Consider the following 23,796-nt stretch of genomic DNA (forward strand, 5'->3'; position numbering starts at 1 on the left):
CACCCGTGTGCTTTGTCCCTGGGATTCTCATTGCGCTCTTGAGTGATGGAAGAGACAGAAGTTATTTTAGGACAAAGGACTGTCTCTGCCCTAGAACATCCATTTTGACAGCTCTGCACCCATGGTTCCTCTGGGAGCTTCTGCTTTGTTACCTGCTATGAAGACAGTTTTCCTTGGTGCTGGGACAGTGTGTAAACCTGGAGCTAAGTGAGGACAGCCACTAGTGTCCATCCTGGAGCCAAACTATCTGGGTGAAATTCTAGATGTGCTTGGAATCTGAGGCCTTCCTTAGGGAGGAAGTTCATCTGCCCAGGCCTCCGTGTCCTTGAATGGAAAGTGAAGGCAGTCCTACTTCTTAGTTTAACTATGCATGACAGCTGGGGTAGACATTTGATACAAGGAGGCTTCAATAATTTTAACATTGTTATTGGCTTACGAGTACCCAGAGGGATGGCTGGGTGTGGTGGTGCACACCTTTCATCCCAGCACAGGAGGCAGAGGCAGGTGAATCTCTTCCTAACTGTGTGTGGACCACACTCATGATGCATGCATCAACTTTGCATACTCAACACTGAGGCTTCTCCCATGGTCTCACAGAGACAAGGCAGCAATGCCTTTGTTCACGAGTCACTTTGCATGTGAGTGTGCTCTGTAGCGTACACTAGGAAACAAGGTTGTAGAATCAAAGAGTCGGCTTTGGAAAACTGCTTTTCACAGACCTATGAACGTCCTCTGGCAGGTCTATGGATGGAACCTGGGCTTGCTAGAGTGATTAGCGCTCCAAATAACACAGCACTACGTACTGTGGTTTATCTAATTCACAGTAGCCCAAAGTAGGAGACTTGGACTTCCCACAGAAAACAGGATCTCTAGTCTAAACTGGCTCAATTTCCTCTGTAGCTATGGGCTGGAGATGACCTTCAACTTCTATTCTCCCTGCCTCTACCTTCCAAGCTGTACATGCATGTGCATACCTTGAAACCACACTCAGCTTGAAACATGAATTTTGCCAGGCAGTGGTGGTGCATGCCTTTAATTCCAGCATTTGGGAGGCAGAGGCAGGTGGATCTCTGTAAATTCGAGGCCAGCCTAGTCTTCAGAGTGAGTTCCAGGACAGCTAGAGATGTTACACAGAGAAACCCCGTCTCAAAAAAAAAAAAAAAAGTTTATTTTTAAAATATGGAATGCTTCATGTTTTGTATGGCAGTCTTGCACAGGGGCCGTGCTGATCTTCTCTGTATTGTTCTGTGCTATGGTTCACCCCTGTGACAGGAGCATACAGCTTGAACTTTTAATGTATTTCCTCCCCTTGGCAAAAATATGAAACCAAAAATGATGAGTAAGCAGTTATTGTTAAAGACTTAGGCATCTATTTCCCCTACCACACAGTTTGGACCACTTGAACCATTATCTCTAGTATATTGTCAACCCTTCAAGATTTCTCCCAAGTAGCTCCAAGGAGCCCTGCATCCTACCTCCCTGGTCCAGATGGTAAAAAGGTGCTGGAGTGGAGACCTGGGTTTTGAAGATTTCCCCATAAAAACGGAAATAGTTTTGTACACAATAAGGTCAGAAATGATGCATGGCTACAAATGTAAAAGCTTCAGTCACAAAACACCTCCAAGTTCAATAGCTATATTAGTTTTCTTCTCTGAGACTACGGCGCCCCCTACTGGACATTTCTATTATAATCTCAATCTCTCTCTCCCTCTCCCTCTCCCTGTCCCTGTCCCTGTCCCTGTCCCTGTCCCTGTCCCTGTCCCTCTCCCTCTCCCTCTCCCTCTCCCTCTCCCTCTCCCTCTCCCTCTCTCTCTCTCTCTCTCTCTCTCTCTCTCTCTCTCTCTCTCTCTCTCTCTCTCTCGTGTTTGTGTGTGTGTGTGTACAATAATGAAGAGGCAAAAAAGAAAGAGTGTGTATCGCAGACGGTACCACGTAGCTCAGACTAACCTTGAGCGTGGCCTTAAATTCCAGGTCCTCCTGCCTCCACCTCCTGAGCAGTGGGATTGGGTCACAAGTGTGACACACTCAGTTGGAGGAAGAATTTTTTTTTAAATCGAAAAAATTTACATTAAATGGATTTTCAAAAATAGAAAATCAGCTGAACAAAACTGATCCGAGCATCTAGTGTGAAGAAGTGAGTTAACATCTAAGAATCACAGACCCTGGCTTTGAGCTTGGGCCTGCTGAGCTCTCAGGCTCACCTCTATTCTTGGAAGTGCCTTCCTCGTCTTTATCTTCAGAAACTATTTTTACCATTTATTATTATTATTTATTGTATTATTGTTTTTATTGATTTTGTGAGCACCAGGGATCGAACCCAGGCTTAGCACATGCTAGGCAGCACTCCATCACTGAGATACATCCTCAATCCTTTTTAGCTTGTTTTGGAAATCTGTTCCTGGGCCAGGGAGATGGCCACGTGAGTAAAGGTGCTTACCACCAAACCCGACAGCCTGAGTTTGACCCCTGGGACCCGTCTGGTGGAAAGAGAGAACTGTCTCCTGTAAGGTGTGGCAGGCTCTGGTGTGCTGCAGGCTGCCCTTGAACTCACTGGATAGCCAACGGTGACACTGAAATCCCACCCCTCCAACCTCCACCTCCCAAGCGCTGGGTTATTACACCAACTGAACTGCATCTCCAGCCATAAGAATAATTTTTAAGGGTTGAAGAGATTGCTCAACCGTGAAGGGCACTGGCTGCTTTTCCAGAGGACCAGGGTTCAATTCCCAGCACCCACATGGCAGCTCACAACTGTCTGTAACTCCTGTTCCAGGGGATCCGACACCCTCACACAGACATACATGCAGGCAAAATGCCAATGTACATAAAATGCAAATAAATAAATTATAAAAAGAATAACTTTTAAAAATAATTTGTTGAAACAAAAAAAAAGCCAATTCTCTTTTTCTTCTCCGCCTCCTTCTTTGAGAGAGCCCCAAACTCAGAGCAGTCCCTCCTGCCTCAGCTTCCTGAGTTCGGAGCTTACAGGTATGTGCTACAATACCTGAAATCCTTTTCACAACAACAAAAAATATTTCCCCTGAGACAGGGTTTCTTGTGTAGCCCAGGCTGTCCTGGAACTAGTATTGTAGACCAGGCTGGTCTCACATTGAGAGATCGGCCCACCTCTGCCTCCCGAGTGCTAAGATAAAGGCCCGTACCGCCATGTCTAGCTCACAAAAGAATTTTTTTGAAAGAAGAGTTGGCTATGATCCAAGTTATATATCCCTGAGTTGTGATACATTGTACCATAACACGTTTTGAAGGGTCTGGACACAACCATGCAGACCTTAACCTTTCTGTGCTAGGATTGCAGGCATGCCACCTCGCCCTGCTCACCACAGTCCTTAAATTATGTGAGTACTAGTGTCAGAAACAGGAAGACGTGGTGGGAACACCCTGAGAAACAGAGCAGCAGAGAGTCGAGGGCAAAATTAAATTCCAGAAAGTGGGGCAATAAGCACATAAATGCTAAACCAGGCGGTGGTGGCGCATGCCTCTAATCCCAGCACTCAGGTGATAGGGGCAGGCGGATCTCTGTGAGTTTGAGGCCAGCAAGTGAGCAAGTTTCAGGACAGGCTCCAAAGCTATAGAGAAACCCTGTCTCAACTCCTCTCCCCTGCCAAAAAAAAAAAAAAAAAAAAAAAAAAAAAAACCCTGAGAGCCAAAATCTAAGTTACTCAACTCAGAATGTTCAGAATGAGGAAAGACTCTTGGTTTCAAATAAGTAAAAATTCCTATTATCTTTGCTTAGAAAGATGTGATTAATACATTAACTGGTGACACTGTATATTCAGAGCACTGCCCTAGGGAGAAACACTCATGTCTAGGAGAAGATGACTGATTTCTCAGAGCCAGGTAGAGTATCCTGGGGGAGCCTCCATCCCAGGGCTGTCCCAGCTATGGTATCATGAGGGTAGCTTCCATTCCAGAGCCGTCCCAAGTATAGTGTCATGGGGAGGCTCCACCCCAGGACTATTTCCATAAGCTGCTTCTGTCCAGTATTTTCTCACAGTGCTGAGAAAAATAACTAATATACAAGCCACAAAATATCTGGTACTATTCCAGGACTTTGCCAGAAGGGAGCTCATAACTTTAAAAAAATAGATACCAAGCCAGCCTGTTCCTCATAGTTCCAAGACAACCAGGACTATACAGAGAGACCCTGTCTCAAAAAAAAAAGCTGAATAAATAAATAAATACAGGACATTTAAAGAACCCTGAAAGCAGGAGGTAGAAGTGGAAACACCCCAAGTAGGCTTGGGGTGTGTAGCAAAACTCTGGGGGAAACAACAACAAAAAATTGGGCAGTGGTGGCGCATGCCTTTAATTCTAGCACTTGGGAGGCAGAGGCAGGTGGATCTCAGTGAGTTCGAGGCCAGCCTGGTCTACAAATCGAGTTCCAGGACAGCCAGGACTGTTACACAGAGAAACCCTGTCTTGAAAAACAAAAAGCAAGCAAACAAAACAAAACAAAACAACCCTCTGTTAAGAAACCAAAAGGTTGGGAGGGGCAACAGTAGGGATGGGTTGTCTCTGCCCCCAAATCCGGATCACTGACACTTGAGCTGGGAAGACTTGGAGGCTCGAGGTTGATGATAGCTCAGGGACTGGAATCGTCTGGAACTGCCCATTCATGTGACTGTAAATTATGCTGGTTATAATACACATTACAATGGCATGTTGTCACATATGCAGCTCAGCCTTTCCCCCATTTTAGACCCCAGCATGCGTGTCTCACAGGGTCCTTCCAGACTCTTTGTCTGTGAATTGGCTGAATTGGCTGCCCCACCCTCCACTTTGTGACAGGGAAAAGCAAGGTGTTGGCTGCTTCCCAGCTGAGGTTGTAAGCAGGATCACGAACATGTGACTTCTCAGATGATATCTTGTTTTTAAAATTAATTTTACTGAACTATTTTACCATCAGGGCGTTTTACTTCTCATGTCCAGGATGGTGGATTCTAAGTGCATCCCCAGAGGATGAAGAGGAAGGTGTGTCACTTTGTCTAACGAAACCGGTGTCATTTCCTTCTTAGTCAGTGTCTCGCAAGGAGCTGCAGACTCCATTGCTCAAGTGAGTACACAGAAATAGCCCAGATACAAGGTAACGACTGGAAGTTACTAGTGATGACAGTTGAATGTCCGGTCTTTCTTTTTTGAGAAGTCTTACCCACAATCAGGTTTGTAAGGTGTGTGCTGTCTTTTTCCTAAGCTCCTCTCCATCTTCTTTCAATATCTGTACTTAAAGCCGGGCGGTGGTGGCGCACGCCTTTAATCCCAGCACTTGGGAGGCAGAGGCAGGTGAATCTCTGTGAGTTCGAGACCAGCCTGGTCTACAAGAGCTAGTTCCAGGACAGGCTCCAAAGCCACAGAGAAACCCTGTCTCGAAAAACAAAATATATCTGTACTTAAGTCTGCATTAAACAAGGTGGTGTTTATACCTGCAGTCAAAACCAGCACTCAGGAGGTGGAGGCAGGAGTATAAGCATCAGTGCTTGCCATCTCTTCATTTTAACGTGAAGATGAAAAGAAAGAGAGACAGGAAAGAATAAGACACCTAAGTGTTCGTATGGGCTCCTCCAGCAGAGTCACAAATAAGTATCTTAACATAAGCTGTTAACATAGACCTGAAGTTGTATCTCAAATGGTTGCTTAGGAAACATGTAAACAGCATTGTTCTAGAGGCGTGATCAGGGTTGCTCAGAGTTTCTGGTGAGAGTCCTGGAAAACTCTCTTCATGGATGGGAAGGGTCAAAATGCCTTAAGTAAATGGGCTAATTGTGTTTGCAGTACTTTCTTTTCTTTTTCTTATTCTTTTCATTTTCTTTTTCTTAAGACAGGTTCTCTCTATAAAGTAGCTCTAGCCATACTGAAACTTACCACATAGACCAGGTTGGCCTGGAATTCATAGAGATCCTACCTGCCTCTGCCTCTGGGATTAAAGGTGTGAGCCACAGGCTCTGTAGAACAGATTTTTTTTTTCTTTTTTACTTAAAATTTCCAACTGCTCCCCGTTTCCCATTTCCCTCCCCCTCCTCCCACATATTGCCCCCTCCCCCCGCTCCCCTCCCCCTATCCCCACCCCCTAGTCCACTCCCCCTCCCTCTCGATACTGAAGAGCAGTCCAAATTCCCTGCTCTACATGAAGACCAAGGTCCTCCCACTTCTATCTAGGTCCAGGAAGGTGAGCATCCAAACAGGCTACGCTCCCACAAAGCCAGTTCATGTATTAGGATCGAAACCTAGTGCCATTGTCCTTGGCTTCTCATCAGCCTTCACTGTCCGCCTTGTTCAGAGAGTCCAGTTTCAACCCATGCTTATTCAGTCCCAGTCCAGCTGGCCTTGGAGAGCTCCCAATAGATCAGTTCCACTGTCACAGTGGGTGGGTGCACCCCTCGTGGTCCTGATTTCCTTGCTCATGTTCTCCCTCCTTCTGCTCCTCATTTGGACCTTAAGAGCTCAGACGGTTGATCCAAATTGGGTCTCTGTCTCTCTCTCGATCCATCGCCAGATGAAAGTTCCTGTGCCATTCTCCTTGGCCTCTCGTCAGCTCTCATTGTCCACCACATTAAGAGAGTCCGGTTTTATCCCATGTTTTTTTCAGTAGCAGTCCAGCTGGCCTTGGTGAGCTCCCAATAGATCGGCCCCCCTGTCTCAGTGGTTGGGTGCACCCCTCATGGTCCTGACTTCCTTGTTCATGTTCTCTCTCCTTCTGCTCCTCATTATAACCTTGGGAGCTCAGTCCAGTGCTCCAGTGTGGGTCTCTGTCTCTATCTCCATCCATCGCTAGATGAAGGTTCTATGGCGATATGCAAGATATTCATCAGTATGATTATAGGATAGGTTCATTTCAGGTTCCCTATCGTCAGGTGCCCCAATGAACTAACTGGGGACATTGCCCTGGGCTTCTGGTAGCCATTCCAGGTTCAAGTCTCTTGCCAACCCTGTAGAACAGATTTTAAGTCAGTGGTTCTCAGTCTTCCTAACGCTGTGACCCCTAAATACAGTTCCTCCTGGTGTGGTGATCCCCAACTACAAAATTATTTTCGTTGCTACTTCATAATTGTAAATTTGCTACTGTTATGAATTGTAATATAAATATCTGATATGCAGGAGATCTGATATGGGACCCCTGGGAAAGGGTCATTTGACCCGCTTGATTTCAAAGTTGACAGTGAATTAAAGATTCTAAAAGTTCAGACGTGAACCTGCACGTGTTTAATTCCAGCACTCGGGAGGCAGAAACAGGCAGATCTCTGAGTCTGAGGCCAGTCTGGTCTGCAGAGCACAAAGAAATCCTTTCTCAAAAGACAGAAACAAAACAACAACAAAAAACTTTAAAAAGTTACCTAATGAGAGATAATATTCCTAAATTAATTGTTGAATTGTTGGGCCAGGCAGGGGGTGGGAGTGGGGTGCACCACTGCAAACACAACACTCAGATGTATTTTTGAGTTCGAGGCCAGCCTGGTCGTCACGGCTACAGAGATGAAACCCTGTCTGGTGCGGGGCGGCGGGGGAGGGGAAATTAGACAGGAGTGACGGGAACTCAGTTGAAACGAAAATACCCTTTTCCCTTGCGAGGTCTTGGGGTTCTTCTGACCACAGCTCCGGCCACAGAGAGGAATGGACTTGCCCCCGAGAGTCACATCCGGTCCCCCTGTCCAGAAATGAGCTCAGCTCCCCCCAATCGCCCCCCCCCCCTGTTTCCGTGACTCACGCTGGACTACCCAGAAAGCTCTAAAGGGACCGTGGGACCGGGCAGGGAGGCGGGGCGGCCAGGGGATGAGGCGGGGCAGTCAGACCGCCCCCCCCCGCCCCCAAACCGGAAGTTGGGGATGGGCCAAGTGCACAGTTTCGTCTCGTGCTTTCTAGAAATGCTTTGCAACCCAGGCCAGCCCCAAACTCGTCTGGGAAGCCACCACACAAGACATCCCTCTGGTTTCGGTTGGCTTCCTTTGTAACTAGTTGTTGCAACCTCTTACTTGCTTTCTTCCTGTTAGAAGGGCATAAGCCAGCCTCAATAAATCTTCCTCCTCAAAGTCTGTGCTACATGCTATCTCTTAATAGAAGAAAATACCATATGGAGTACAAAGTACCGTTTATTTAGCTCACATTTGGAGGTCAAAGGTCCAGTATCAAGCGCAGTCGTGTGTTAGTTCTCTGGTGAGGACCACATGGTGAGAAAGGAGACAGGTGGAGGATCCGGAAGCCGAGGGAATTGATGGGCTAGACTTTTTAGAAGAATAACTACCTCAAGAGCTTCATTCATGATGAAAGCAACTCCAATGATCTGGGCACCTTCCACTAGCTCTCTGTGTGTGTGTGTGTCTTGGGCACACACACATATATGCAGGAACACAGTTGTGATGCATGGGTTAACTTACTTATTGGGCTCTACTTTTATTTTTAATTGATTTTTTATGTGTACAGGTGTTTTGCATATGTTTACACAAGCTGGGTGTCTGTGCTCGGGGAAGCCAGACGAGGGGGTGGGATGAGTTTCACTGCGGGTGCTGGGATCGTCTGGAAGAGCAGCTTTTAACCACTGAGCTGTCTCTCTGGTCAGGGCTGTGTTCTCACCTCAGCAGAGCCACAACGGGCTCTACTGCTTCTAGCTTCTAGCACACAAACATTTGGGGAAACATACTTAAACCACATCCAACACATAGTACAACATTAGGCAACATACTCATTACTTAATACATGGATATGTGTGTGTGTGGGGGGGATTGTTATTTTGCCTAACATTATGGGTCAAGTTCAGGGCCAGGTTTTAGGTTAGCGTATAATTTCTGGTCCAGGTTCAATTGCAGCTCAATCCTCATCCTCGCTGGAACTCGGGGTGATGCGCAGGCTCAGAATGCCAGCACAATGTTGAGCTCTTTCTTTCAGAACCCCAGGATGTGGTTTTTCACTCTGTGTTTTGGAATGCTTTGCCCTGACGATAACAGTAGGCCACCACATACTTTGCATTAAATAAAAAAAATTTTAAAAAGGGATATACAAAGCAAAAACTCAGGTGGCTGATGCAGGAGTATTGCCTCAGGTTCAAGGCCAGTACAGACCACAGTGTGAAACCCTGTGTTCTGTATCATCCTTCAGTTTTGTTTTTGTTTTCTTTTTCAAGACAGGGTTTCTCTGTAGTTTTGGAGCCTGTCCTGGAACTCGCTTTGTCGATCAGTCTCGCCTCGAACTCACAGAGATCTGCCTGCCTCTGTTTCCTGAGTGCTAAGATTAAAGGCATATACCACAACCGCCCAGAACTATGTCTTCAATTTTGGATGAGTGAATTTTTAAGTATATATGGAGCAAAAGTAAAAATATCCAGGTAGAGAAGCATACACCTTTAATCCCAACACTAGGGAGGCAGAAGCAAGCAGATTTCTGTGAATTTGAGGCCATCCTGGTGTACATAGAGAATTTCAGGCCAGCCAGAGCTACATAGTAAGACCCTATTTTTTAAAAAATGGAAAAAAGAAAAGAAAAGGGGGGAACTATATTAAGAGCACTGTTTGCCTGGCTTCTCTTCCTTGGGACTGGGCTTGGTTCCCAGCGGCCATACGGCAGCGCTCTGTGCTGCTCACATTGACTGCATCTCTCTCGAGCCATGGGCATTATCCTTTCCATAAACATTATTATTATTATTATTATTTTGAGATATAGAATTTCTCTGTGTAGCCCTGGCTGTCCTGGGACTCACTCTGTATTGGGTCCATGGGGGTCGCACAAAGATGGGGACAGACCACCAAAGTCTAATAAATCAGAAGCAAACTTTATTCCAGGAAAAAAATTAAAAATTAAAAAAATAAATCTCCACGGGGCACAAAAAGCTTATCATCTAGCTGAGACCACAGCCAGAGATGGATCTGTAAGGCTGTGGCAAAGGCCGGTTTTTGAACTCCTCCTTTTATAGCAAGCATTAGGCAATAACGAAAGAGTTTTTACAACCTCAAGGTAAAACTCAGATACAAATTGCCCTTCTTTGCAATTTCCATTAACAGAGTTTTTCAGTTAAACTAGTGTTTGTACTTAATCTACTGTTTTACCCTGGCATTCCTTGATAGTGTTTACCAAGGCTCTGAACCTCCCCTGGCACCGCCAGTTCCACATAGCAGGGAAGGGTGTGGGACGACAGAAAACCAAAAAGTCAAAAGTCAAAAGTCACGTACATCCCATCATTTAAAAGTTAACTCAGAGCCAGGCGATGGTGGCACACACCTTTAATCCCAGCACTCGGCAGGCGGATCTTTGTGAGTTCGAGACCAGCCTGGTCTACAGAGCTAGTTCCAGGACAGGCTCCAAAGCTACAGAGAAACCCTGTCTTGAAAAAACAAAACAAAACAACAACAACAACAACAAAAAAAATATTTCAAACTGATTTAGAACCAAGGACCTTACCATTCCTCATGGAAAGAGACTGTGAAGAGGGAGAGAGAAAAATAATTTTCATGTCCAAGAACAACCAAAACCACCGACAGTAAAGACAGGTGTAAATAATAGATATGGGAGTGTCTCTGCTAAATGAAGGTCAATCAAACCGCATTATAAAGCAACATTTAAATATATATAACGGGGGGAGGGGGTTTGGATCTCAGTACAGGTTGTAGACTCTGGAGGAGAAGGACACGAGGCAATCCCCCTGAAGAGACTAGAGCCCATGCTTCCTGGGGCAGAAGTCAGACTTGACGACTCCACGCACCGAGCAGCGTGTTTCTGGCTCTTAGTGTGTCCACGGTGCTTTCTGGAAGACACAATCCAGAAACTGAAGGGCAACACAAGTACCTACGGATCTCTCGCTGAAGAAACAAAATCTAACTTATGTGTCGATGCCCTGAAAAGACCAGCTCACCGCCACCAACTGCCTTTCTTCGTGTAATTATCATTGCAAATGCTCCAATCCTCGTAGGACCCAGGAGACGTGGGGATTTCATTGTGAATTGGTTGGGTTCTTTTTCCCCAAGATGATCCTTCCACCAGAAGTGGAAAGACAAAAAAAAAGAAAAAAACTAACATGCTGTTTCCGCCCGGTTTCGAACCGGGGACCTTTCGCGTGTGAGGCGAACGTGATAACCACTACACTACGGAAACCGGCTGGTGACTGTAGCTTTGTAAGCAAGCTACATTTGGAGTGAATTTATTGTTTGCTGAATCCCGTTCTTAAATTCAATCCTGTCAATCAACTTCTGGAATCAGGTAGGTTCCACTCTGAGGCTAGATGATTGTGAATTGGTTGGGTTCTTTTTCCCCAAGATGATCCTTCCACCAGAAGTGGAAAGACAAAAAAAAAGAAAAAAACTAACATGCTGTTTCCGCCCGGTTTCGAACCGGGGACCTTTCGCGTGTGAGGCGAACGTGATAACCACTACACTACGGAAACCGGCTGGTGACTGTAGCTTTGTAAGCAAGCTACATTTGGAGTGAATTTATTGTTTGCTGAATCCCGTTCTTAAATTCAATCCTGTCAATCAACTTCTGGAATCAGGTAGGTTCCACTCTGAGGCTAGATGACATTCACCCATGTAGATACATGGTAGCTCCAAAGAAAACTGCCAGCGAGATTAAGGACCCCAGGACCCCGAGGCCATAGGAAGAGCTGTTCTCGGCTTCCGTAAGCACCCATGGTTTTCCAGATCCCGAGGAGCTCCAGGAATGGCCGACTGATGAGTTTAGGGCGCCCCCTGGCGCCCAGAATCTGCTGTGCCGCGGGACTGGAGAAAAAATGGACCGGTAGGTCGTCAGGCAGGAAGCCATTCAAGTGAGGGCCTTGGCAAGAAGGACGTTGTAAACTCAGGCCCAAAACAATGAAAATGCATCTTACGTTTGTCCTATGTCTAAGTCGAAAGCATTTTCAGGCTTTCTCGTTTAGCTTTTTTTTTTTTTTAATGAGTGAAAAGGTTTATGTGAAGTACTTGTCGACATTCTTTTTTTAAAAAATATTTATTTATTTATTATTATTATTATTCTTTCTGCGTGTATGCCTGAAGGCCAGAAGAGGGCACCAGGCCTCATTACAGATGGTTTGTGAGCCACCATGTGGTTGCTGGGAATTGAACAGGACCTTAACCGCTGAGCCATCTCTCCAGCCCCTGTCGTCAACATTCTTGACCTTAGTACTTGACCACTGCACAGCTGGAGGAGAGGGACATGAGGCAATCCCCGCTGTAGAAACCAACACCCTCATCTGACCTATGTAGACCAAACTCTCTCTCTCTCTCTCTCTCTCTCTCTCTCTCTCTCTCTCTCTCTCTCTCTCTCTCTCTCACACACACACACACACACACACACCTAACATATTTTTAATTAAAAAACAAGCTTAAATAGTTTGAATTTTACCTGTTACCTATGTTGTGTAATTACAGCATTGAATGCCCACAAAGTGCTCGCGATTTTCTAGTTGTTGACCTCTGTTTTATCTGGACCTCCCTTTTTCTTTTGTTTTGAAGCAGGGTCCCTCTATGCTGCCCTGGCTGTCCTGGAACTTGATTTATAGACTATGCCTGCCTTTGCCTCCCAAGAGATGGGATTAAAGATGTCTCTAGTCTCCTATATTGGGTTTTATTGTACAGTGTGTTATTTTCTTACAGGGTTTCGCTGTAGCTTTGGAGCCTGTCCTGGAACTAGCCCTTGTAGATCAGGTAGGCCTCAAACTCACAGAGCTCTGCCAGGCCGGCTACAATGTATTTATTTTTTAAATTAGCTCAAATTTATAGCGATCACATTTTTAACCTTAGCACTCAGGAATTCTAAGGCAAGAAAATGTGGGGTTTGTGGCCCACCTAAACTATAAAGCCAAACTCTGAGAAAGCAGACTAAAGGACAGACTCCTTTGCCCAAGTCTTAACTCCCAGTACCCGGGAGGAAGAGGTCAGTGGATGTCTACGAGTTCCCGTTGGACCTGCCTGTTTGCTTAACCCACTCTGCTGGGGACATTTACACGTTAGAAATCAATATAGAGCCGATGGTGGTAGCGTGTACCTTTAATCCCAGGACTCAGGAGACGGAGACAGGCAGATCTTTGAGTTCAAGGACAGCTCTGATCTACAGAACAAGTTCCAGGACAGCCAGAGATACACAGAGAAAGCCTGTCTCAATAAACAAACAAATAAACAGGAAAAGGAATTCATACAGAAAGATTGGATTAACATACATGGTTTTAATAGGATGCAGATCCTCCTTCCCCTGCTTCCTTCTCTGTATGTGATAGAATGTCCCAATAGTGCCAGAAAGATAGCCAGCAACCTCCCCTAGCCGTGAGACCCGCTGGCTTACACCCGACCTGGCTCCGGAGTTTTCACACGGCCCCTAGGCCTTCCTCTGTGTCACAAATACCTTTTGTTGCCCTATGTTTCCCATGGATACAAAGCCTATGCAAAACCTGGTTTAAAGGAAACCGGGAAAACTGCCGGTACCTCGTGCATCAGGTGTTTGCACCTGGCATTGTATTCTCAGAAGCTTATATGTTTGTTCTGAGATATGGAAATCTACTTAAGTTCATTCTCCACGTGTCTCCAGGTCTTCATTTCTCTGTCCCGAGTGAACCCACACACGCGTGCCGAAATATTCGCGACATCGGTATTTACTACCTGTTCATTGGGCCTCTAAGAGCAGGTGTGTTCCAGGTGTGGACCACACAGGTAATGCCACCAGCTCCACTGCTGCCTCCACTTTGACGGGTCTTCTCGGGGAGCCCAGTTAGGGAGCCCAGTCAGTACACTTAATTTACATATTTTAGGAATGGAGTCATTCTCAATTCATTTCATCAGAGAGAAGGGGGTGGGGCAGAGGAATGAGGACACATGTCTATCCATAATAAACTTTATATGTGAAATGAACTATAATGAGTTAAGCAAAAGTAAGGTTCTGAGAGCATCAGGGTTCATGGCAACCGTGACAGTTCCTCACTGAGCTTCACCTGTGGTCGGCGTCGAGCAATTCAGGATCTTTGAAAAGTGTACCAGACTTTGACAAATAGAACGGAGGACTGTGGAATGTTTGTCTGGTGGTTATAATATTGGTTAGATGTAAAAGCAAGATTTCCTAACCAAGAATTAAACCCAGACCACGGTGCTGACAGTCATGAACCCTAGCCACTAGACCACCAGGACGGCATAATGAATATTTTTACATAGTGCATTCTGGGAAAACTTTGCAGGACTAATTTGAATATTTTTGTTTGTTTTAGTTTTTCTGAAATGAGGTCTTATGTAGTCTAGGCTGGCCTCCAACTTGATAGGTAGCCAAAGATGGCCTTGACCTCCTAATCCAGATGCCTCTGCATCCCAAGTGCTGGGATTGCAGGTGTGAGCTGTGCCGCCCCTCTTCGAGTACGTTCTAGTAGTTTTTAGATGTACCTGGGTATTTGGGTCTAGCACATTGGCTTTCTCTTGGATAAGAGGGATAAGAGCATAGGTGGAGGCTTCATTGACAGAAAATAAGGAACGAAGACATTCCAAGTCCTTCTTTTTTTTTTTTAATATTTATTTATTTATTATGTATACAATATTCTGTCTGCGTGTATGCCTGAAGGCCAGAAGAGGGCACCAGACCTCATTACAGATGGTTGTCAGCCACCATGTGGTTGCTGGGAATTGAACTCAGGACCTTTGGAAGAGCAGGCAGTGCTCTTAACCTCTGAGCCATCTCTCCAGCCCCCTCCAAGTCCTTCTTGAGGTACTTCTGTCTGACGGTAACTGCTCCTTTGCTTTCTCATTTTCTTAGGAAGGGCCGCGTGCTGTGTGAAATATGTCTGGCATTTTGTGCATTCCAACAGTTGATCTATTTTATGTCAGTTTAGTTCTCAGGTCCCAGGGGGACTCTAAGAGGATAGAGGCTAAATGTTTGCTGCCCCTAAACCCTTCCAAATTGCCCCCAAATCACTCTTGTTCCCTCCTAGTTATTTTAATGTCTGCTGTGAAAAATTAATGGAATTAGCTGAACATGGTAGCCAGCACTTTGGAGACAGAAGCAAGGGGCAGGATAATTGCCTCAAATTTGTGGCCAGCCTGGCCTACATAGTAAGTTCTCATCCAGCAGGACTTCCCCATGAGTGGGTGTGGGAATAAGAGAGAGTAATAGTGTGGACAAATACAAGCAAAGTAATATGTGTGTGACTATATACATGTTATTATATGTTATATGATAAAATATGATAGAATGCTATTTTTGGTTGTCAACTTAGCTACATCTAGAGTTCACTAAAATTCAAGTAGCTGAGTACACCTATGATGGATTTTCTTAATTAAATAATTTGAAGTGGGAAGACCCACTTTCACTCCAGATCTCCTGAGGTGGGAAGATCCGCCTTTAATCTGGACCACATAAAGACACGGAAGAAGGAAACACACACATACATGCACACTCACACTCTCTTTCTCCCTCTCTCTCCCCACTTGCCCTCACTCTGGCATGTGCATTCCTTCACTGACATTAGGGCCTACTTCTTTGAGATTCTGGCATACACCGAAGATGTCCAGCGGAGGCATCCAGCCTCGTGGTCTGACCAATACTGGATTCTTGGACTTTTGGTTGGTAGACAGCCATTGTTGGAGTAGCAGGATGACAGTTGTAAGCCACTCTAATAACCCTTTCTCTATACAGAGAGAGTCATTCTACAGTTGTGTTCCTGTAGAGAACCCTGGCTAACCACAGAGGGAAGAGAGGAAAGGAAGAAGAAAGGGAAACACACGAACCTCTGGTTTGGCCTACACTCTCTAAATGTGTGAGGAGGTAGGGTAGGAAATGTTTCCAGTGAGGGAACCAGAATTTATAAGACTCTGGATTAGAAGTTGAGCTTCTGGGTCTTAAGAAAGAACAGAAAAACCAAAGGCTACAAAAGAAATAAAACATTCCCTTAAGGCCCTGACTTAACAGCTAAATGAGCTATCCTGCTGGAAGCAAATTTGGTTATAGCCATCTTAGTCACAAATTAAGTAAGCTATTCAGAAGCCTCTGTAGGGCAAGTTCCGGGCCTAGGGTAACCCTTACCTTCCTGTGAGTTCAGATCCCCTGCAGACCTGCGGACCCCAGGCACCAGAAGTAATTAGTATTTCCCTTGTTAGTAAATACTTAGAGACTCTCAGCACCCCCTTTTCTCTTCCTAGCAGCTAGCGGATGCCTCCAGCCCTGACATTCCAGCATCCTACCCTCCTCCCTGCCCGTTTGCTATATAACACTCCTGAGAAAAAATAAAGTTGGCAGCTTGATCAGAATCCAGACTTGTGTCCATTTCTCGTGTCTCTTGCCTCTCTCTTCATTCCTCTCTCTTCCAGGGCCCAGGGACCCCAGTTCATCTCCTGCAGGTCAAGACACTAACCAACTGTTCTACAAAGGCAATACCAATTCAGATCTTCTTAAAGATCGTATTTATGAGGGGTTCATCAGCCTCCACCTTTGCCTGGGGAGCTATGGACAGTTGGTGACTTCTGAGAAAAAGAGACTCAGTTTTCTTTAAGGGTGAATGAAGTCTCTGATACAGTTGACCAGGTTTCATTAAATGGCCCCATACCCAGAAAAGTATGGGCAGCACAAACCGAACCCAGTGGGTTATGAAAAAGAAAGAACATAATCTTGGGGGAGGGGTAACAAGATGGGGTGCATTGTAGAGGAGTTGGGGGTAAATATGATTGAGATACACTGTAGGGAATTCTCAAAGAATTAATAAAAAGAGGCTTTTAAAAAAAAGTTGTATTTACAGACTCTGCATTTCCGACCTTGTCAGAGCTCAGTGGTGTAATTGTAAAACACAGAACACCAGACTACTGTGCCTGTCTCATCCAGGCCCTTGCTGGTTTGCTCACCTCCCAGTTAGAAGTTGGTAACACTAAGCTCACTGAAGACTGCAGTTGCGGAAGGGAGCAAGAGTGGCTGTGTTGAGAAAACAGCTCACTGCTCATTTGAACTAGGGGCTCATTTGAACTAGGGACTCTGTGCTGGAGATGTCAGCATGATGTCTTTGTTTTTGCAGAGGTTTTTGAAGCCTGGTTTTATGATTTATTTATGAATTTTAAAGCCAGACACTTTTTTTTTTTTTTTTTGTGCAGCAGGTTTTACAGGAAGAAACCCTCTCTTAAAAATCCAAAAAGAAAAAAGGAAAGAAAGGAAAAGGGAAGGTTTTAGTAATGGATGTGGTTGTCTCTGGCTTTTAAAAGTCCCAAAGCCATTCATCATTTGGCGTTCTCTTCCATGGAAAGTTTAACAAAGATTTCTGACACTCCAGCCATAAGGACATCACACCTGATGGCATTAAATGTTTAAATGACGAAATGATCTTGGAAAAAGTCCGTCCTGGGCAGCTGTGCACTGTAACCACACGCTATGTTTTCAGCCCTCTCTGATTTACTATCACCGAGATCCCCTGGAGCTTTGGAGAAGAGCTAGTCACTCAACGAGAGAGAGTTCAAGGATCAAGAGCCCAGAAGACTCAAATCAGCTAACGGCCTGTCCAGTCTGCTTTGGTTTGCAGCATCCAAGAAGATGATAGAAAGCTCATCAGGAGCAGGTGAGACGGTCCTGAGAGATTCTTTCAGACCTAAGAGCCGATGGTGTGATCAGGTGATCTGGGCACTCTGAGTGGCATGTGTGTGCGCCGCGTGTGATGGTGGCAGTGTAACTTCGCACCAAGGGAAGCAGAAACACTGAGATGTGCAAGTGTAAATTTCGGGGAAGTGCGTTAAATTGTATAGGGTTGCAAGGCAAAGAGAAATGTCCTTGTATGGTGAGGTGTTGCTGGGCAGCATGAGGACCATGAGAAATATGTGGCGAAAAGAAAAACAATTTTATGAAGGAAACTAGACTAAAAAGACATCTTCCCTGACCGGGAATCGAACCCGGGCCGCGGCGGTGAGAGCGCCGAATCCTAACCACTAGACCACCAGGGAGTGATAGTTCTGCTTCTTCCTTAATAAGCCCTGACTATGATTAGACGTTCATGACTAATACGGCTGTTTGATGGCCAGCCATAAGCAGAAGCCAAACAAAGACACATTCCTTGGGGATACTCCCACTCCTCACAGCCTCAAAACCTCCCGCGCCTTCTTCTGTCCTTCGTGCAGTTGTGACACGGACAGAAAGGCGCCAGACGGGGCCACCCTCGGCCCTGAACCTTGGCAAAAGGTGCGTAAACTGCGTGTCGCGGTCGCGTACCAGGTTCTCCCCACAATGGCCCCAACCTCAGAGTCAAAGCCGACACCCACGCCAACCCCAACCGGGCCTCCGCCGCCGAGCGCGCGCTGTTCTTGGAGGGCCACAGGAACCAGGGAGCAGCCGGGACAGCACCGATAGGGCACCAAAAGGATAGCACATCTCCCCGTCGGGGAATCGAACCCCGGTCTCCCGCGTGACAGGCGGGGATACTCACCACTATACTAACGAGGATGACGACGGCAATATTGTGCCCGGGACGGCGGGCCATCTCCGACGCACTTCGCAGCGCCCGCTACCCTCCCTCCGAAGCACCGACGACCTCCACACCGAACCCCAAAGTCTCTCCGACACGGCCAGAATGCCCCTCCCACCAGGACCCGACACGCCGCCCTGTGTGACCACCGCGACCCTGGCCCCCTGCATTCTCCGGAGAAGAGGCGATGTTGCTGTGCTGGTTCCTACACTGAAGATGGTGTGACCCAGCCCGCCTGTGAAAAGACCAGAGCTCCGGGGACTTGGAACATCGTGGCCATCCGAGTAGTAGGCGGTTGCTTGTTTTCTGTGGGTAGGTTGGCAGCTTCAGTGTGGAGTCAACATGTCCCTGTTGTCAGATCCAATCACCAGTGGGTGACTGAACGGGTTCAAGTTGTCTCTGCCACGAATGCGCGAACGTCGTAGGATCGGTAGTCAGGATGGCCGAGCGGTCTAAGGCGCTGCGTTCAGGTCGCAGTCTCCCCTGGAGGCGTGGGTTCGAATCCCACTCCTGACACATGTTTTTTTCTAGGATTCTTCATTGTAAGGTTAGCAATTCTTTTCTCTTCCTGCCTAGACATAAATACAAATTTTACATTGATTCTCCTCCCTTCCTCACCCCTCCCTCGCTCCTTTTTCTTATGATTGCTAGGCACACGGCGCTGTTGAGTACATCCCCAAGCCCTTTTTAACTCAAGCCTTACTTTATTGTGCTTTAAGTGTCGTCAGCATCACCCCTCACCCTCACCCCATGTTAACATATCTAGGTTTTCTCCTCATTGCTTCTGCATTTTCAATCATCGCTAAAAGACAATTACACTTTATGCTGAATCTTTTTCCAGACCCTTTACAACTTGATTTCCACATTTGGTACAAGCCTTATTCAGACTATATAATTGAATGGTGAGCGTGAACCCTTCTTCTGCAAGTTAGCTATCCAGTGTTCCCACCTTTATTTGGCATATAGAACTATTTTTTCTTACTACTTTCTGATACTAGCCTTTACACACTAAATTTCTGATTTTGTATTTAACTCTAAACTTTATGTTTGGCTTGTTTCTTTGTGGGTTTTGCCCAGGGCTGGTCAGGTGCTTTACATGTTAGCTACAAACTCCTGCTCTTTTCAGTTTTTTGAGATAACATCTCACGGAGTTGTCCAGAGTGGCCTAAAACTATGTGGCAAAGACTGACTTCACACTTGAGATTCTCCTGCCTGGTCTCCAGTTTTGTAGAACTCAGACTGAGGCTGCTTCAACTCTCCATTCTTCTTCCCCTCTTGCATTTGCCACCACTTCCTCTCCTTTTACTATACTTTAATACTTTTTATTTTTTTTAAATGTGTGGGTGAGTGTTTGCCTGAATGTAAGAGCTCCACGTTGAACACAGAGGCCACAGAGGCCTGCAGAGGAAATCCATACTCACGCCGTGAGCTGCCATATGGGTTCTGGGAACCAAAACTGAGTCATCTATAAGACGTGGCTGGGCTGACCTTGAATTTGCCGTTAGTGAAGATGGACTTGAACCCCTGATTCTTCTGTCTCTCCCTCTGACTACTTAGACTACAGGCCTGCACCACCATACCTGGCTTACTTGTTACAGTTGTTGGTAGTAGTATAGTTGTTATTAGGGGTGGGTGAATGTTCTGTGCACTTGTGGAGGTCAGGGGACACCTTTGTGGTGTCAGGAATGGTGAGTATTTCCTGCCTGTATTTCTTCCAAGAACAGACCAAGGGAGACAGGAGGTCTACAGAGTTCCAGGACAGCCAGAGCTACACAGAAAAACCCTGCCTTGAAAACCCAAACAAAACAAAACAAAATAACAACAACAATCAAACAAACAAACAAAAAACCCATCCTGTTTGTAGTTATACAAATACAAATATGACTCATTTAAAAAGACAAATTTATGGGGGGAAAAAGGCAAGTTGGGCGGTGGTGGCACATGCCACTCCCAGTACTTGGGAGGCAGAGGCGGGTGGATCTCAGTGAGTTTGAGGCCTCGTCACTACAAAGTGAGTCCCAGGACATCCAGGACTGTGAAACCTTGTCTAGGCAGGAGGAGGGGGAGGGGGGAAAGGAAAAATTTGGCTTCCTATATATGTTTTCAAGGTTAAGCCTAAAACAAGTATCTAAAAACAATTTTGTTTAAAATAAGTTATAATTAATAGATGGATGCCTGTTTAAATTATGTATTCATCCAATAATGAGTTACCAACATAAGCAAAATAAGAGATTTTATTTTGTGCTTTACTACGGAAACTTCATTTTTTAAATTTATATGTTTCGCAACATAAGAGAATTTTTAAAATATCAATTTAAGGGAGGTGGAGAGAAGGCTCAGAGGTTAAGAGCACTGGCTGCTCTTCCAGAGGTTCTGAGTTCAATTACTAGCAACCACATGGTAACTCACAGTCATTTATAATGGGATCTGATACCCTCTTCTGGCATTCAGGTATACATATTTACATAAATAAATAAATCTTTAAAAGTTATTAAAATAAAATATCAACTTAAACAGACTTGGAATGGATTTTAAAAAGAAAATAGAAATAAACTGAAATCAAAAATTTTAAAAAGATTTTTTTGGATAATATAGTGGTAAAAAAATGCAAACATAATTGCATGTTTCTTAAATCACTTTGGAGACCAGAAGCAGTTAAACTGAAAACGTAATCAATATAAATTAGATTATTTTGAAAAATTTCAGTTAAAATTATTTTTGGTAAAGCTTATGCATCTGTATATCAAATTGCTTAAGAAGACCTTTTTAAGCTCGTAGCTCAAACTGTCCTAAATATTAAAGATCCTAAATATTTTTAAAAATATTTATTTATTCTTATTTTATATGTATTGGTGATTTGACTATATGTATGTCTATGTGAGGGTGTCAGATTCCCTGGAACTGGAGTTACAGACAGTTGTGAGCTGCCATTTGGGTTCTGGGAATTGCCCTCGGGACCACTGGAAAAGCAGCCAGTGCTCTTAACTGCTGAGCCATCTCTCCAGTACCCAAGACCTTAAATCTTAAGTTAAAAGTCTTGTTTAAGTGTTTAAAGGTTAATGATCATTGTTAATTAAATGCATCTTGTTTGTCCTTTAGTTTCATGCTTTCCCTTGAGGTCAGAAGTCATGTCCTGAGAACAGCAGATGGCGGTTAATATTCAAGGTATCAGCCTACGGAAAGGAGACAGTCTGATGGGGAAAACCGCATTAAGCAAGGCTACGGGGTTACAGACTCCGGAAGGTCTTTTACTTCTGCCCGTAACTTCACATGTGCTTCTGAAAATTCCCCTGTATGTTTATCTCCTTTGTGTTTATCTCATGAACATATTCTGTTCTACTGGGCATTTTTATCTGTGGATTGTCCAGAAGGTGACTCCTCCTTAAGCTGGATTGTCAAACTGATATAAATAATGTTAACTTGCACAGAGTTTTGATGAATAAAAATGGACACAAAGATACGAGGTAAGAATTAAATTCATAATGTAGAGTCGACTTGTATTTGGCAAACATGGAGACAATAATGAACAATCTATCCTTCCTTGAAAAGTTCAAGGTTTTATTCCAAACGACATTTTACCTATATTATCTGTTGATCTCGCCAACCACACACACTCCTGGCTCACGTCAGAAAGAGTGAAGCTCAGAAGGTGGAAAAGCTCTCAAAGGACTAGAAAAAGAGGATGCGAAGGAAGCTCTAAGAGAAAGAAGGCCTCTACTTTCAACCCCGACTGTCCATTAGAAGAGGATGCAGAAGAAGGTCCGACTGAGGGAACCCTTTGAGATCCCGGGAGAGACAGGTCCACTAAGTATCCATCGTGAGAGAGGCAGGATGTGTGTGGACCACACTGTGGAGTGGGAGGCTGGAGGGTTGTGTCAGGAACTGATGTAAGAGGTTGGAAGACAGTTGGGGTCAAGAACCTTGGGTGTGGGGTGGAGGAAGCCTTAGGAGAAATGGATTGCTGTGAACACAGTGCGCCTTGGACTGGGCTAAAGTCTAAGAACCGAAAGAGACTGGCCTCTGCATAGGCCAAAAACCAAAACCGGGCCTACCCCATGGACAGGCAAGAATTCTTCCACTGAACCACATATGCCATGGCCTCCCAACAAACAACAAATCCATACATCACCACCACCACGACCACCACGACCACGACCACGACCACCAGCAGCAGCAGCAGCAGCAGCAGCCAGAGTACAAACCCCATCTCCAAGTCACCACTTTGGGTCTCTCTTGCTCTTGTTTGGCTACCTTGTTAGAGCTGTGACTGCCGACAAGAGTCAACTGAAGAGCCCCACTTGGTCTGTTCTTGGGTTCTCTTTAGACAAAAGAAAAAAGCTGCGGTGGTCACGACCACTCCCACTCGCCTTTGTTCAGGCTGGTCAAGGACTGACAGGTGGCAGAGGGCAGTCCGTCTCCTGTGGTGAGACAGGCCCTTTCTCTGCCGGTGGGCGGTGGTTGAGTCCGGTGACAGGTGAGTGAACGTTTTCCTTCGTGGTACCCACCCACCGCACAAAGAGGATTAGGACCACAGGAAGGGACACACGGTCCAAGGCTTGGGAGGCCAGAGAAGGTGCGCAACACAGAGTCTGTGGACACCCTGAGCTCGCTGGAGCAGGCTTTGAGCCTTGCCGGTCAATTGGGCCCGGACAGGGAAGCTCCCTGGACAGACGACTTGCCAATAGCAGCCTGCACGAGCCTAGGTCTCAGAAGGTCAGGGGTCTCAGTGCGGGACCTGCGAGGAAGAGCCATCTTGGCACAGGAGGACCTTCGCTGGAGTTGCGCATGATTGTGCCTCTCTGGCCTGCGCGGCATCGACTTCCCTGAGTTTGTGTGTGTGTGTGTGTTTCTGGTGGGTGTGCTTGTTTGTGTGTGTGTGTGAGAGATAGAGAGAGAGAAAGAGAGAGAGAAAGAGAGATAGAGAGAGAGAAAGAGAGAGAAAGAGACAGAGAGAAAGAGAGAGATATATAGATATATAGATAGATAGAGAGAGAAGGGGAGAAAAAGGAGGGAAAAGGAGAGGGAGAGAGAGAGAGAAAGAGAGAGACAGAGAGAGAGAAGAGAGAGATATATAGATATATAGATAGATAGAGAGACAGAGAGAGAGAAAAGGAGCAGGGGGGGGAAGGAGGAGGGGGAGGGAGAGGGAGAGAGAGAGAGAGAGAGAGAGAGAGAGAGAGAGAAAGAGAAACAGACAGAGAGAAGAGAGAGAGATATATATAGATAGAGAGACAGAGAGAAAAAGAGCGGCGGGGGGAGAAGGAGGAGGGGGAGGGACAGGGAGAGAGAGAGAGAGAGAGAGCTAGCTGCAGGCTGCTGTCGCCAGGGAGCTCTGAAGCTCTCTGAGCTCTCCAAGAGTTGCTGCTGGCAAAGAAATAGGGGAGCGAAGGAACCTGGTC

At 45.7% G+C, this 23,796-nt stretch overlaps 6 non-coding genes across 6 annotated transcripts; 1 reads left to right on the forward strand and 5 right to left on the reverse strand.

The window, feature by feature from the left end:
• Positions 1 to 1,173: 1,173 nt before the first annotated feature.
• LOC130875287 (U6 spliceosomal RNA) lies at positions 1,174 to 1,275 on the reverse strand. The gene has a single exon (XR_009057214.1). It is a non-coding gene; the product is annotated as a U6 spliceosomal RNA (small nuclear RNA).
• Positions 1,276 to 11,018: 9,743 nt separating this feature from the next.
• Positions 11,019 to 11,091, reverse strand: Trnav-cac (transfer RNA valine (anticodon CAC)). Its single transcript has one exon. It is a non-coding gene; the product is annotated as a tRNA-Val (tRNA).
• A 216-nt stretch (positions 11,092 to 11,307) lies between these two features.
• Positions 11,308 to 11,380, reverse strand: Trnav-cac (transfer RNA valine (anticodon CAC)). Its single transcript has one exon. It is a non-coding gene; the product is annotated as a tRNA-Val (tRNA).
• A 6,427-nt stretch (positions 11,381 to 17,807) lies between these two features.
• On the reverse strand, positions 17,808 to 17,879 carry Trnae-cuc (transfer RNA glutamic acid (anticodon CUC)). The gene has a single exon. It is a non-coding gene; the product is annotated as a tRNA-Glu (tRNA).
• A 424-nt stretch (positions 17,880 to 18,303) lies between these two features.
• Positions 18,304 to 18,375, reverse strand: Trnad-guc (transfer RNA aspartic acid (anticodon GUC)). The gene has a single exon. It is a non-coding gene; the product is annotated as a tRNA-Asp (tRNA).
• A 455-nt stretch (positions 18,376 to 18,830) lies between these two features.
• Trnal-cag (transfer RNA leucine (anticodon CAG)) lies at positions 18,831 to 18,913 on the forward strand. The gene has a single exon. It is a non-coding gene; the product is annotated as a tRNA-Leu (tRNA).
• The last annotated feature ends 4,883 nt before the right edge of the window (positions 18,914 to 23,796 follow it).

This window comes from Chionomys nivalis, chromosome 5 (assembly GCF_950005125.1).
Source record: "Chionomys nivalis chromosome 5, mChiNiv1.1, whole genome shotgun sequence".
Classification (NCBI taxonomy): domain Eukaryota; kingdom Metazoa; phylum Chordata; class Mammalia; order Rodentia; family Cricetidae; genus Chionomys; species Chionomys nivalis.